The 12,593-nt window shown below is 36.4% G+C and overlaps 1 protein-coding gene across 1 annotated transcript in view; it reads right to left on the reverse strand.

Moving 5' to 3' along the window:
- LOC5567333 overlaps window positions 1–11,448 on the reverse strand; it is a 47,471-nt gene extending 36,023 nt beyond the window's left edge. Inside the window, exon 1 of the mRNA XM_001651707.2 lies at window positions 10,740–11,448. The gene's annotated coding sequence lies outside the window, so the exon portion shown is untranslated. The remainder of the gene's footprint in view (window positions 1–10,739) is intronic.
- Between the last annotated feature and the right edge of the window lie 1,145 nt (window positions 11,449–12,593).

Consider the following 12,593-nt stretch of genomic DNA (forward strand, 5'->3'; position numbering starts at 1 on the left):
TGGTCGAATTTTCGTTGCATTGAACCAATTGAAGATAAAATCTTTTTCAATATTTTATGTAAGGGCGTTTCTAGGCATATCATAAGGTTGCTTTGAGGTGTATTAGTTTTTGCATAAATGCTTGAAAACAATTTTTGGCCCATAGGGGGGCAAAAGTTCGAATCAGCGGGGCTAAAGTTCGACCCATGTTTAAAATCACGGAAAAATTTGCAAATTGCCTAAAATCCACATATTATCTTCTAATTTAGTTAAATTTGTCTGATCGTGTGAAAATTGTCACCAAAATTTTACATTTCCACATAGTTTTGTGAAAAACTGCTATTTTTGAGTATATTACAATTAACCCGGTTTTGGGCAATTTTTTGATGAAAATTTGGTGTGTATTTTTCGTCAAACTTAAGTTTACGGCTGGTGTAAAGTATGCCTATTATAAAAGGATCGATATTTTGTGTTTTAGCCAGCGAACTTTTGCCCCACACTAGATTCGAACTCTTCCCCCACCGGTGGGGCAAAAGTTCGAAGAAGACAATTAATTTTGAAACTGTTTTAACTAAAAATGGGTAAATATTTTGACACAAGTTTGTTCAGAAAAATTATAGCCAATATGTTGACGGTTAACTGTATGGTATTTGTTTTGTTTTAACTGCTATTGTTTTCCTGGAAACTTTGATTATACCATTAAGGTCGAACTTTTGCCCCACCTTACTCTATATCATTGTGATGTACTCCCGTGCTCGTAACGACGGAGAAGATGGACGTGGCCGGTAATGGAAGTCGTCGTGCTTTTTTATCACTGATCTCTGACTTGATGACTGATCTTTCGAAAATAATGTTTCATGAGCAATTGAAACACATGCCGGTGCTAAAGTTTAGGTCACCCAAAAACACATAAACTTATCATGTGTCAAAATGTAAGTTTTATGGCTTATTCCAGAGGCAATAAGTTAATAAATTTTAACTTTGTGATGAACAGAAGAAAGTAGAGAAAAATATTACGATACTAGTGGACTTTTCGATGAATTTCTAGTAGTTTGTGGAGATAAATCACAGGAAATTTCACGCAGAATTTTCGGTAGAATACTACAAGATAATATAGTATTCTTTGGATTTTTACTAATAAACTCACAGAGGTAGATACTTCGAGAGATACTTCTGGAGGAACTTTTGAGATTCTTTAGTGGAATGCAAAAACATTTCAAGAAAAAATCCTTAACAGCATAACGGAAAAATAAAATAGAAGCAAAAGTTTGTGTACTGCAAAAAAAAATCTGTAGAGTAAGGTGGGGCAAAAGTTCGACCTTAGTGGTATAATTAAAGTTTCCAGGAAAATAATAGCAGTTGAAACAAAACAAATACCATTCATTGAATCTTCAACGTATTGGCTATAATTTTGCTGAACAAACTTGTGTCAAAATATTTACCCATTTTTAGTTAAAACAGTTTCCAAATTAATTGTCTTATTCGAACTTTTGCCCCACCGGTGGGGCAAGAGTTCGAATCTAGTGTGGGGCAAAAGTTTGCTGGCTAAAACACAAAATGTCGATCCTTTTATGACAGGCATACTTTACACCAGCCGTAAACTTAAGTTTGACGAAAAATACACCCTAAATTTTCTTCAAAAAAATGCCCAAAACCGGGTTAATTGTAATATACTCAAAAATAGCAGTTTTTCACAAAACTCTGTGGAAATGCAAAATTTTGGTTACAATTTTCACACGATCAGACAAATTTAACTGAATTTGAAGATAATATGTGGATTTAGGCAATTTGCAAATTTTTCCGTGATTTTATACATGGGTCGAACTTTTGCCCCGCTGATTTGAACTTTTGCCCCCCTATGGGCCAAAAATTGTTTTCAAACATCTATGCAAAAACTAATACACCTCAAAGCAACCTTATGATAGGCCTAGAAACGCCCTTACATAAAATATTGATAAAGATTTTATCTTCAATTTATTCCATGCAACTAAAGTTTGACCAAACATTACAATATTCACGTCGAAAAACAACAAATATCCATAACTTTTCCAAATCTCAATCGATTGATATGATATTTGGATTGAAAGTTTCTTGCTTGAATAGCATTCGAACCACCATGACGTTTATAAGATTTGTTTTGAATTGAGCTGGAAATCTTAAAAAGAAACTCTTACCCCACTCGAACTTTTGCCCCACTTTACTCTAGAAATATTTCTGTATCAAATTCTTAGAAAAAATAGTTCAGTAGATTTTTTGAAGCTCTGGAAAAACGAAGCGGGAAAACAAATTGTAGAAAAATGCACGGAATATTAAAATATTACAAAATGGATAAAACGAGGACGGACCTGATGTAGTAGTTAGAACACACGTCTCGTACGCCGAAGACCTGGGATGGAATTCCATCTCCGCAATAGTCACTTATGGCGGAAGGGAAATGAAACCGTTAGTCTCGGTTAAAAATGAAGTTTGAAACCAAACAATCTAGGTAGGGTCCGTAACGCGGGTAGATCACCTTTTCGAGGAGCGTTACGGGGTAAGATCTACCATATTGTACTCTTGTTGTATCTGTTCTTGTGAATACTTATAAGTAGGGTCGGAAGAGCATAAGAGAGTAACAAGGCACTAAGACCCACATATTTGTCCTAGATAATGAGGAGGTCGAAATGAAAAAATGGCTCAATCAGCATCTGAGGTTGGTTTCAACTCATGAGACAATTTCTTTCCGAGTTCAAGAGTTTATCTTTCGATATCTAGGAGGGAAACGATTCCGAATCAGTGGAGTAGCAGACCTCTTAACTTCTAAAATAAGCTTTTTGTTTCAAGGAATCTTAATGTTTCATGGGATGAAACCTGTTCACAGTTTCAAAAAACGACTTTGAACCTTATAAGTAGAAGCAATAATTTGATACGCTAGAGTACCGATGCATGGTCAAAATCAGTATCATTCAACCAGCTTAGTGGCCCAACCTGATTAGGGGCGCGCTTTTGAGAGTTTAATGGTGGCAAACTGTTTTCTCCAAAAGGTATAAATAGCGGTATCTTTTTCTAAAGAGGCTCTATGCAAAATGGTAAAGAATGATATTTGTATAAAAAACGACTACTTCATTATTTCTCAATAGTAATGGAGTAGAACGACATGCACTAAACAAAGGACACGGGTATACCACAAAAGATCGAAGAAAACTGGTCGCAGTGGTTCATCCCGAACAGAAACAGAAAAAAAAAATCTAGGTAGTTTTTGTGTTTTGAACAACAAATATGGAAATCCTTATTGTCAATCCGTTGCACTTTGAGATTTGTTATTATAAGTATGCTGTGTCTGGTACAGGCATTGTAAATGTGAGCGAGCACTGTGAGCGGATTGTACCCCGTTTGGCATAAAGTCGTTTGGCATAAGGTCGTTTGGCATAAAGCCGTTTGGCATAAAGTCGTTTGGCATAATGGTCGTTTGGCATAATGGCCGTTTGGCATAATGGTCATTTGGCATAATGGCCGTTTGGCATAATGATTGACTTAAAATGAATATCGGCATTTTTGAAGCCTTTACTGAGATCAATCCCACCGAGCCCATAGCAAACATTTTTGGTAGGTTCTCAACAAGTGTGGTGTTCATTCATAGGCAAAAATTGTTGTGACTGAAGAGCATAACTAAATAAACTCGTGACCGGTCTGGTGGAAGATCTTTTCGGAATAATAATTTTCTCTACATCCCAGAACATATAGTATCTTGGAGCTTGTTGCGATGTACATATTTGAAAACAATAAGTTGGCAAAGAAAGTGCGCAATTATTAATAAAGGGAACGCTCATAGAATATTTCGCTGCAGATCGAGCTCTGTCCCAGATTGCACGTAACACTTGATGAAAATTACTCGATAATAGAAGGAAAAAATATTTGCAAAATATTAAAAGCTCTAATCCAAAGATCTTATATTGCAACATAATGCCACAATAGCCTATATACGAGTGCAGATTTTTTTTCATTTGAAATGTTTAGAGCTCTAACGCAAAAAAAATCTTCCCACAACATAACTTAAATGAACAACACATTTTAAAAAAAATATGTGTGGCAAAACTTTTCGACGATTCACTATAAATTTTAGTTTTGGAATTGTACGTCAAAAACACCTCTATTGTTGAAAGAGGCAAACATTTGTTATAGAAATACTTTTTTCCATCATATCTCGAACATTGGCAGGTTCTATATTAATTATCAGTGCAAATTGCAAAAATTGATAAAACAGAAATATATAAAAATGGTTAACATTTTGTTTTACTAAATAATAAAATGTAAAGCAGTATAAATATAAGGAACAGCCTGTTTTTTAAAGAAGGCAAAATTTATGATTAAACCATTAGAAGTATGGACGGCAAAAACTATCGCGGCTTAATAAAACGTAAAGACATAAAAATTTGCTTTCAGAATCATTGAAGTCATTGTGCTATTATAAAAAAATCTTCGAGTTGTTTAGTGGAATACCTTGTTTTGTACTACACCATTTATTTCCACTAGATTTTGTATCCTTTGACAAATACACGAAGGCCTTGAGTTGAGGTCGAAATACGCGAATCTGTCAAAGGACACAAACTCTAGTGGAATTAAATTATATGATACTTTTCCCTGAATTTTGTTTCTCCGATTGTCGGTTCCCCGACCTCAGTGGCTGTATAATGAACAAGAAAGAACGACAGCAATCAAAAGAAGGAGTTATTCTGTCATTCAACATGTTTTCAAAAATGCTGAGGATGGTAAAACTCGAAAGAACCGCCAATTAAATAAAGAAGGGTGCATATTAGATGGCCAGTTCGTTCACTACCCTAAAATGTGTAAAGTTACGACAATTATGAGTGCCAAAAACTTTTCGGGGAAGTGGGATAATCGGGAAACAGGATATTCAGGGAGCTGGCATTCGGAGAACTAGCGTTCGGGGAAACGACATTCAGGAAAAAGTACCACAGCCCATCGAAGTAACTGCAATAGTCGCTTTCTCTTTTCGCCAATAACTTGAGGAGATCAATGTTATCGATTGCCCCGCCTTTTTGTCACTTGGAAACAGAAAAATATCTCAAAAATATAGCTCTAAAGAACAGCCTATGTATAAAAAAAGATGAAATTTATTTAAATTTTAAATAAACAGTCTTTATACCTATAATTCTGATTACATATTTAGAAAAAAATAGTATGTTTGAAAGAAGGGTAAATTTGTGATTAATATAGCAAAATCTTCAGCGCAAAAAAAAATTCCAATAGCGAAGCTCAAAAGAAAAAATAATATTTGAAAGAAGGGTAATTTCTGGATAAATAATAAAATACTATTGGCAATAACTTTCTTAATATGCTTTAGTTTATGCAAAAACAAAGGATTTTTGAATAAAGTATCATTTTGTATCAATTGACTCCAAAACAAGTCTGATATCATCACAAAGATTCAAAAGAAATGTAAAAACGAATGTCATCTTAAGAAATTCTTGGTTTCAGACTCATTATGCCAAACGACTATTATGCCAAACGGCCATTATGCCAAACGACTATTATGCAAAACGACTTTATGCCAAATGACCATTATGCCAAACGACCTTATGCCAAACGGCTTTATGCCAAACGACTTTATGCCAAATGACCTACCACCCTGTGAGCGTGTCCTACAATGATCATAGTACCCACCTTCTGTGAGCGAACTGTGCTGTGGTCACACTACAGTGATCACGAGAAATCGTTGCTATGATAAACAATGAGCTGGAGTTTTCGCATAACCAAATCAAAGTAAGCATCTTCAAAAGTTTAACTGATGCATAAAAAACAACGTACGTTCACAATATCACACAAATCCATGCGTTGTTCAACGGAACCTATGCTGAAGGCTAAGTAGCCCGTCATTCGATTTGGCAACAATGATGACTTTTCAGCATGCATTTCTAAGTGATAAAACTCAGTCTTGATAGTTTATATTGACTTGAAAAAGTATCACTGTGCGCGCTAACATGCGTGAAGTATGCTGATACTTTTTCTACTGTGTCAGTGTAAAACTTACCGATTTTCTTTGATTCGAAATCGTATGATGAATTAGCAACAATCATTACCACGCGTACAAATTTCAATGACGGCCTACTTCGCCTGAAAGCTGCGACTGAAGATGTTCTAAGTAAGTTTTATTCTCATAGTCCTAAACGGCTTGTGTGTAAAAAAATTTCTAGGCCATTCTATCCTATGAAGCTTGATGATCTTGTTGCAGAGGAACAAACACTGGAAAAAGCGAAGCGATTCGATGCATAGGATTCATGTCTACGTTAATGTTCAATAAAAAGATGAGCTAAACTATGAATACCGGAATGGCCCTAAATTTTATTCCCTTTGTATTTTTTTCATTTTTCATCATCAAGAAGAAGATAATATATAACATAGGGAATTTGCGACGTCCTATCTCGCCGTAGATTTTCAGGATCGTTCCGCTAACATGGTGCATTGACTGTTCAACTGCAGCCACAGATCAAATTTAAAAACGTTTCTAATGATTAGGCTCAATCCGGGCAATTAAATCGTGTATACTTCGCTACTTATCCTTATAGTTTTTGGGACATTCCACATTACTAGTTTTTTCCGACCAGCAAAAAATAGGGGTGATACAAAATTACTTAGAATTAGGTACTGCATTATTTTATTCTACAATACAAATACCTTTTGATGCTTTTAAGTTAGCAAATTAGATATACTCGTTTACTAGTCAGATCAGTGGAATTTTATTGATGAGCAAAGACGATCACATGCAGTTGGGAAGATGAACGTCAAAGTTCACCGAGTTGTGTTGCTAACGGCCTACCTCTCTAATGAGCATCAAGTTAGCATAAAATCGGCTGATTTCTGATCATGAGCTGAACTTTTTCAATGCCTGGTCTGGTAGAGTAAGGTGGGGCAAAAGTTCGAGTGGGGCAAGAGTTTCTTTTCAAGATTTCAAACTCTAATCAAAACAAAACCTATGAATGTATGGTGGTTCGAATGCTATTCAAGTGAGAGGCTTTCACTCCAAATATTATTGGAATCGATTGAGATTTGGAAAAGTTATGGCTATTTGTTGTTTTTCGACGTGAATATTGTAATTTTTGGTCAAACTTTCGTTGCATGGAACCAAATAAAGATAAAATCTTTTTCAATATTTTATGTAAGAGCGTTTCTAGGCCTACACTCTTTAAAAAATCTAAATTTGCACAGGACATAATTGAATACATATAATTGAGGACCTAAAATAAATATCACTTATATTTACATTTCATTTGATGCACACAGAAATCAACACTTGTTTTCATTACACTTTCTTAAAAATAGATCATGTTTTTAGTTTCAGATGAGCAAACTCTTAAAAAATAGGCACTGTGTTTAGTTCTCAATATTAAAAGGCGTATATGCTGTTTGATTTTTTTGATAGCGTCAGGCAGGCCATTTAGTCAAACATCAAAATGGACGGTTTCGCACATCGCGATTTTAGGCTTCTCTATCTTGTGCTGGTAAAGTTCGTTCAAAGAATAGAACAAAATGATCGTAACATATAAAATGTGTTTACAACAAGTGTTGTCATTTGTGCACAATACCGTAAGTGTTGCATAATTTACAGGTTGAAATCCGTGCGAAGTTTGCCTCCCAGTTCAACAGCAGCCATCTCAATGTCAGCCTGTGTGGGGGAGGCTGTTTGGTGTTTTCGCATATCTTAATATGCTTGCCGATCAAAGAAGTATTCATCGAAGCTTCATCATAATGGAATTAGTGGATTAAAGATTGTTATCATTTTATTTGCTCGATAGTAAAGTGTAATCGACGTTAAACGTAATAATGTGACAGTGTCCGATATAATATGTACCAATATATTCGGTTTTCGCAAATTTAGCCATTTTGCTAGATGAATTGCCGAATTCATTGAATTGAGTATATGTTGTGGTGAAATCTAGGTAAACTTCAAATTCCACTGATTGGTTTGCCGTGACAAATTCAAATTAAAACAATAATTGCACTGGTGATAAAATATATAACCATTCTTGTAACTACCTATGAACGAGTTGTTTGGAACCGGATCTTGGTGCTTTTTCTACCGCCCGGATCGAGATACTCAAAACGGTAAATATTTTATATTTATTTTTGTGGAGAATCATTGAACACCTAAAACGCAAAATGAATTACACGTAAAATGCAAAAGTAAGTGAAATAACTTACTTTTACATCTTGACGTGTAATTTTGTTTAGTTTTTCATCATCATGTAAATTTAAGAAGACACGTAAATTTAGGAACAACTGATTGCTTTTTTCATGAGTATCTATGATGACTTAGAATTACATGATTTTTTCGAAGAGTGTGGTTATTTCAATAATAATTTTTTTCTTCCTTCAAAGGAACAGCCTTTTTTTACACTTCAAAAATTATAATTCGCCAAAAATGTTATCTTTCAAAGACATATTTTTCGTCCAAGTTATGCTGTTCGAAGAATTTTTAGCATTAAAACTTCGTTTTCAACAATAAAAGTGCATTATCAGTAAATTTGTTTGTTATATTTTGATCATACATAAACCTGCTTTCTATCAAATTGGGTTTCATCAAAATGAAATGTTTCAAAAGTTCTTGAAAAGCACTGTTAATAATTTAATCAAAAATCTATTCAGAATTATATTTTTTGAATTGGCTGAAATGAGATTTTTTTTTTTTTCAGTTTGGTCAGGTTGCAACACTAAGATGAACACACAACCTATATTGCGCTCGGCACTACCTTGTGCTCTGAAAAAATACCGCGCTTTCTGAGGACCAGTCAGAAACTTTGCGCTCGACGGCGCTAATCTCGGTAGAAAACTTTGAAAAAAAATGGTTATTCAAAAATAAATTATGCAGAAGAAATCGTTCATTATGCATGGAATATATAATGTTTGAATCTGCTAAATTTAAATAACTTATTATGCCAAACGGGCATTATGACAAACAACTTTATGCCAAACGGGGTACAATCGTATAAATAAGCTCTACTCAACAGATCACTCAATATGCAATAAGCACCTAAAACGATAAAAAAAAATCATTTCAAGTTGATTCGACCAACCTAGTTTTGTCTTCCCCCAATATGTAGACTTTTCCCGTAGACTTAGACCCAATATGTTCGACTTTTTGTGTACACAAACATGTCGTGATACTTTAAAAACCCCAACTTTGAAAGAATCAGTTGAAAGAATTCATTGGCCTGTTTTCATGCCAATTCGTGACATACTAACACTATTCCACTTATATTTAAAGAGATATCAACCTACCGTCCACAAATTACGTAACGCTCTAGGGGGAGGGGGAGAGTAGGCTCAAGCGTTACGGCTCATACAAAAAAAAAATTTTTTCATACAAAAAGCGTTACGGAGGGGGGAGGGGGTCAAAAATTTTCAATTTTAGCGTTACGTAATAAATGGATGCCACCTCAGGCCTTTTTATGTGCGAACAGTTCACAAAAAAATATTTTTTTGCAACTCGAATTTTTATTACACATGCACGATAATAGTGCATCAAACTTCTTTGCTAAGTGTACAGCAAAATATCGGTAGCGGTAATCATTGGACACATGGAAAAAATATCTCTTTTATATAAAATAAAATAAAATATAAAAAAAAAACAAAAAAGGAGTCACTTGAATTTTTTGCTGACTGTTCGGGCAACACAGCACTTAGAAGGAAATGACAAAGAATTGAGTTTAGTGCTTAGTGCATTACTATGAATAAAATAAAATATTCTTTTGTGGAATAATGTATTTTTCAAACCGTATAGATCCAGATATTAAAGAAGTTTTTTGATCTAACAAAGTTCTTATAGTTTTGTAGATCATATTCTTCCATAAAAATCAAGACGCAGCCATGTTAGCTACTCTGTTTTGTGCGTTTTATTTCATAAGTCCTTGTTTTCAGTGCTTTCTAATGCGCTGATTTCGGATAAATTGGCCTACGACAGAAATACCCAATAGGTAAAAAGTCAATCGATCGATCAATTTTTATTGCTGAAACTTTAAAAAGAGAACTTATCAGATGCTTTTTTTTCACGATTCCAATTTAAAGTTATTTTTGTGGAACTAGCAATATATCAAGTATTTGAAAGGGGCACTTGTACATCCCACGCTATGGCTGAAGCAGTCGATTATAAAAATCGAATGTACATCGGATTTCTTCTCGCTGGGGATCAGTATTTTGGTCTATATTTTCATAATTGTCAGGTTTTAAAATATTCCACCGGTGAAATTTTGACATACATTTTCACAATGTTGTTGGAGTTTGTTAAAGACCATTTTTTGCCGTTTCCACTTAATAATAATCACAATATATGTCAGATCTAGTCCAGATCATAATTTCAGTTTTTTTTTAGGTGTTTTGATCAATAGACACAAAAACAAATTCCTGCTGGATTATCATTCATAACTGGAGATTGAATTGTGATAAATATAATTTAACACGGAAAATAAATGTAAAACCTCTCAAACTCAAAAACATCATTATTCACCATCATCGCGCAAGTGTCTAATTCTTAAAACAATTAATTTATCATTTCTTAACATTCCTTTCATCTTCAATCAAGCTGCACTGCATTCCTTTTTGCCATATCCACCCCCCTTCAGAAGCAACGTCTGAAAACTAGAAACGACCGAAGCCATCCGTCCACCATAAATATCCATCTGACGTCGTCGTCTTCATCTCATCGGAAAAGCAACATGCATCACACTTAAGCACCATTTAATCAAACAAGATTGGCATAAAATTACCGTCGGCAAAAATCAATTTCCTCTCCGGATGCACCGAACCATTCTCAGCATATCATCGCCTCATTTTCGTCTGCAGTCTACGACACGATGGGATGGGTGGATGCTGTCCGCTTTAATCCATTTACCGGGACTTTTGAATCCGATGAACTGGCCCTCTTCTCCAAAAATTTTCTTCACTCCAGCACTAACCAAGGTTGCAATCCGATTTCTGCACTTGCTCGATGATGGTCACAATCGCATCATCACCATCAGACACCACACTTTATCATCACTCACTCCTTCTCCCTTTGGGAGTATCATCAGGTGTTGATCACGAACGATTTGATTATCACTCAATCACAACTGATGTCGCCGCAGCAAATATTCCGACAAAAGCGGAAGTTCCAAATTGAAATCGATACACGAAATGGACACTTCCTGGAACTGGCAGATTTTCTGGATCTTTAACACGTACTGATGCACTGTCACTTCATTAGAATAGGGATCATTTGTTGCTAATGAACTAGTTGGGCCACTGAAAAATGTTATTGCAAACTCCGCCGGAGCTTCGCACTTCTGGAAATTGTCACACACTTAGTAGGCCGTTGAAGCGCGAGCGACAGCATCCAACTCAATCGCAGCAACCGAGAAACGATAGACGGAAGACGAAACGAAAAGACCCAGCCGCCTTTGATATCTATACGCGAGCACTTCAGCGAGTCGAATGAGCGCAGTATCACAATGCGAGCGCCACAAGAGTCCCCCTCAAACGCCAACCACACACATCGCCACTGCAAGATGCTCGCATCTCCTAAGACCCTCGTGAGAGCATTCACAACGGAAAGAAAAGCAGATCTTCTCAAACGGTGAACCCTTTCCCCCATTTCCCTACCAGTGGGGCTCGATGACACCGCGCGAAGACGAAGAAGGCCGAACAAGAGCCAGCGCTCCTTCGCGTCTAGCGATCTCAAACAATGTGCTCCATTGTGCTCCGCGTGCGTTGTCTCGCGAGTCTCAATTCGCTCCCTCGCTCGACCGATCGTTAGGAAGGATCGCGCAAACTCTCCCGCTCTCACATGCGCGGCGCGACTCTGACTCTGACTGTCACCACGCCGCTGAATAATATCGAAAATTATCACCGCATTCTGTTGCATTAAGCAAATATGCATTGGGGGGATTAAGCGCAAGAAAGAGACACCACCAACGGGCGGTCAATTGGCTAATCTCCCAGCTCCGGCATTGGCATCGTAAGTGCGCAGAAGAGCAGAAGAGCGCTTCACCTTACCGTCGTCCGATCCCGGGAGGCAGAGGGGTGGTCGATCTGCACATAATAGTATGTGAGAGTAGAATCTTGGACTCGGGACGGTGAAGGGACGCTGCCAGTTTGAGAGAGGATCAAACTGTGGGTACTTGAGCGCAATTGCACATGCGATTGTTATAGCTGTAACAACGATTCGGTTGGATCGGATGGCGATCAATAGGCGGTTAACATCGTGATACAGTTATAAAATTGCCAGATGCGGAAGAAATGGGTTCAAGTATGTATTGTTCTAGTTTGTCCATTTAAACGACGATAGTTCCATCTAACTTAAAATTCTTAATGAGCGAAAAAACTATTCACAATGATATAAAATCTTCGAGCTATTTAGTGGAATACATATACTGCCTGTGCTCGCATAACAGCCCCATTTTTAAAGGAAATCCCTGGGAGGGAGGCACCGATACTACACACGAAATATAAAACAACGTTTGTTTGAACTGCAAGATAACTCCAGCTTGTCAACAACAATCAAGGCAGGCTTGGGGAAAACCGCTAGTTTTCTTTTGTTGTGTACTTTCGATCTTTCCTGACAAACATGGAAAAAGGGCCACAGT

This window comes from Aedes aegypti, chromosome 2 (assembly GCF_002204515.2).
Source record: "Aedes aegypti strain LVP_AGWG chromosome 2, AaegL5.0 Primary Assembly, whole genome shotgun sequence".
NCBI lineage: Eukaryota > Metazoa > Arthropoda > Insecta > Diptera > Culicidae > Aedes > Aedes aegypti.